Genomic DNA, 4373 nt, shown 5'->3' with positions numbered 1-4373 from the left:
AACATACATCATATCAAAATACCGAACGAATACCAAATTCACATGACTATTATCAGCATGACTTATCCCATGTCCTCAGGAACAAAAGTAACTACTCACAAAGAATAATCATAATCATGATCAGAGGTGTAATGAGTAGCATCAAGGATCTGAACATAAACTCTTCCACCAAGTAATCCAACTAGCATCAACTACAAAGAGTAATCAACACTACTAGCAACCTTACAAGTACCAATCGGAGTTGCGAGGCGGAGATTGGTTACAAGAGATGAACTAGGGTTTGGAGAGGAGATGGTGCCGATGAAGATGTTGATGGAGATGACTCCCCTCCGATGAGAGGAGTGTTGGTGATGACGATGGCGACGATTTCCCCCTTCGGGAGGGAAGTTTCCCCGGCAGGATCGTCCTGTCGGAGCTCTAGATTGGTTCTGCTCAAGTTCCGCTTCGTGGCGGCGGAGAATCCACGAAAAAGCTCCACCCTGATTTTTTCTCGGACGAAACCCTTCATATAGCAAAGAGGGGGGCCAGTGGGCCACCAGGGTGCCCACAAGCCCTGTTGCCACGACCAGGAGGGTAGGTCGCGACAACCAGGCTTGTCGCCCCCTGGCAGCTCCCCTCTGACACTTCTTTCGCCCAATATTTTTCATATATTCCCAAAAAATTCCATGTTGATTTTCAGGGCATTTGGAATTGCGAAGAATAGAGGACTCAGACTTGCTCCTTTTCCAGTCCAGAATTCCAGCTGCCGGTATTCTCCCTCTTCAAATAAACCTTGCAAAATAAGAGAGAAAAGACATAAGTATGGTACCACAAAGTATAGTAAAAGTCCATAAAGCGATAAATATCAACATGAAAGCATGATGCAAAATGGACGTATCAACTCCCCCAAGCTTAGACCTCGCTTGTCCTCAAGCGAAAACCAAGACCCATAACATGTCCACATGTTTAGGGATGAAGGTGTCGATAAAACATAATACGGACATGAGGGCATCATGATCACACATAGAACAGCAATACATCATAAAAATTCTTATGGGAAAGTAACAATTCCTTCACAAAGCAAAGTATGAAACAAAAACCTTACCGAGAAGTAGCCGACAACAGTCCATAGTCATTGAAGCAATTGCAATTTATCATAACATCAGAAAGAGTCAAATAAGAGCTTGTAAAGCAAATCCACATACTCAATCATCTCTTTTGTTTTCCACAATTGTTACAACTCATGTGGTACTCATGGTATCAAAGTTTCAGTTGGACACAGAGAAAGATAGGGGCTTATAATTTTGCCTCCCAACCATTTACCTCAAGGGTAAAGTCAACAATAATAAAGCATAAGTACTCATCTCCAAGTTGATATATGAATATAGATCTTTCCCAAGCATATGACGTTCACCAAGAAAAAGGCTAAATAAGGAATTGGTGAAGATCACCATGACTCTTACAAGGGCAAAAAGTAAAGGTACAAGATAGGCCCTTCGCAGAGGGAAGCAGAGGTTGTCATGCGCTTTTGAGGGTTGGATGCGTGTCCTCTTAGTGCGGAGGAACGTCACTTTATATTGCCCCCTGTGATAAAGAACTTTATTATGCAGTCTATCGCTTTTATATCTTCCTCATCATAGGTTCGTATAAAGCTTATTTTCCACACACTAATAGATCATACATATTAGAGAGCAATTTTTATTGCTTGCACCGATGAAAACTTAATTGAAGGATCTTATTCAATCCATAGGCATGTATGGTGGACACTCATGGCAAAACTGGGTTGAAGGTTTATGGATGCACAAGTAGTATATGTACTTGGTGCGGGAGTTTTGGCTAATATGAGGTGGAAGCGATCGTCACATGCTAAGGTATCTCTAATCATATAACATTGTTCAGAGCCAAGCAAACACAATTCATTATGTTGTCTTCCTTGTCCAACATCTACTTCTAAGCATGTAATAGTTTGGTGAGTGCTCACAATTGTAAAAAGCGTCTAAGATGATATATTTATATGTGAACCTCTCTTTCCTTATTACTTCTTATTAATTGCAACAATGATTGAGGTCTATGTTGGTCTATTCTCAACAAGTTTCAATCATCATATTTGTTATATGTGAAGCTATCACTTTCCATAAGATCATTTCATGATCTTTCATGCTATCATTCTTTCCATACTTTTGATCACGGCACAAAGCAAAGCCCTTGACTAAGATACTCTTTATTATATAGCTCGCAAGCTCGAATACATCGGGGGAGACACAAGGCAAAAGACTCAAACTAAACACTAAAGACTTATTCCACTAAGAGAAGAAAGTAAAAACTGAAAAAGAAAGAACTAAAGCAAAGCTAAAAGCAGAAGATATAAAGGTGATACGATACCAGGGCAACTCCCCCAAGCTTGGCAAAAGCCAAGGGGTTGCCCATACCAATGCTTAATTGCCTTCCTTTGGTGGTGATGGTGGTGGAGTCTTTTCCTTTGATTCCAAGAGAGCTATCAATCTTTGATTTATACCTTGGAGATCTGCGACATGGTTTTCCAGCAAAACAACTTCACGAGAAAGGGAAATATTGCGAACACGAGTTGTTTCACAGAACCTTCAATCAAGGATGGAGACAACACGTGGAGGAAGGGTTGGAGAAAATCCACTCCTTCAACGTCTTCAATGTTGAACATAGGTTGAACTTCCTCCCTAGCTTGGGTTTTCTCCTTAGCTTTGTCCTTGGCTTCCGTGACTTCTACTCTTTTCAGATCAGCATCTACTTCTTCATGAACTCGAGGGAGATTATTCTCCCCAACAGATTCCTGAGACATCTTTGCTCTAAATCTGCGGCAGACAACAGGCTCGAAACAAAAACAGAGGAAAACTGCGCGATACGGAGATCAAAACCCTCGGGTGTATATATAATGATTTTTTATGGACCACAAGGAGTGCTCTCCAAGAAAACGGAGTCCGGGAGGCACACGAGGTGCCCACAAGCCCTGTTGCCGCGGCCAGGGGGGAGGCCGCGGCAACCAAGCTTGTGGCCGCCTCGTGCGCTCTCAAGACTGCTTTTTATTTTTCTAATTTTCCATAAATTCCAAAACAGAGAAAATTTCCTACTGGAAAAGTTTCGGAGTCCAATTACTTACCGAAACACATACCTCTTCGTTTTCAGGGTCTGAAACAGGCTGATAAACATCCCTTATGTACTCCTCTGGAGTTATGATATTGATGATATTGGTCTCAACATTTATGGGAGTACCAGAGATATAATGCTTGATTCTTTGACCATTTACCACTCTAGGAAAATTACCTTTCGTGTGATTGATTTTGATGGCACCGGAACGATATACTTCCTCGACAACGTAGGGACCTTCCCATTTAGAGGGAAGCTTGCCCGCGAAGAATCTTAAGCAAGAATTGTATAGCAGGACATAATCACCTACATTGAACTCTCGTTTTTGTATTCTTTGATCGTGCCATCTCTTAACCTTTTCCTTGAACAACTTGGCATTCTCATATGCCTGGGCCCTCCATTCAACTAATGAGCTGATATCAAACAACCGCTTCTCACTAGCAAGTTTGAAATCGAAGTTGAGCTCTTTGATTGCCCAATAAGCTTTGTGTTCCAGCTCAAGAGGTAAATGATAGGCCTTACCGTAAACCATTTTATACGGCAACATGCCCATGGGATTCTTATAAGCAATCCTATAAGCCCATAGTGCATCGTCAAGTTTGCTAGACCAATTCTTTCGATATCTATTGACAGTCTTTTGTAAGATCAATTTGATCTCCCTTTTACTCAAATCCACTTGACCACTAGGTTGAGGATGATAAGGAGATGCAACTCTATGGTTGACATCATACTTAGCGAGCATCTTGTGGAAAACACCATGAATGAAGTGTGAACCGCCATCAGTCAACAGATATCTAGGGACTCCAAATCTTGGGAAAATGACTTCTTTAAGCATCTTAATAGAGGTGTGGTGATCATCATTTCTAGTGGGGATAGCTTCTACCCACTTAGTGACGTAATCCACAACAACTAAGATGTGAGTGTACCCATTGGAACTCGGGAAAGGTCCCATATAATCAAAGCCCCAGACATCAAATGGTTCAATGACAAGTGAATAGTTCATAGGCATTTCCCGATGTTTACTGATGTTCCCTATTCTTTGGCATTCGTCACAAGATAAGACAAACTTACGGGCATCCTTGAAGAGAGTGGGCCAATAGAAACCTGACTACAATACCTTATGAGCAGTTCTGTCTCCAGCATGGTGTCCTCCGTAGGCTTCGGAATGACACTTCTGCAGGATCTGTCCGTGTTCATGTTCAGGCACACAACGTCTAATAACATCATCTACTCCTTCCTTATAAAGGTGAGGATCATCCCAAAAGTAGTGTCTC

Source organism: Hordeum vulgare, chromosome 2H (assembly GCF_904849725.1).
Source record: "Hordeum vulgare subsp. vulgare chromosome 2H, MorexV3_pseudomolecules_assembly, whole genome shotgun sequence".
NCBI classification, from domain to species: Eukaryota; Viridiplantae; Streptophyta; class Magnoliopsida; order Poales; family Poaceae; genus Hordeum; species Hordeum vulgare.
The sequence above is the reverse complement of the archived record's forward strand: the minus strand, read 5'-3'. Positions refer to the sequence as shown.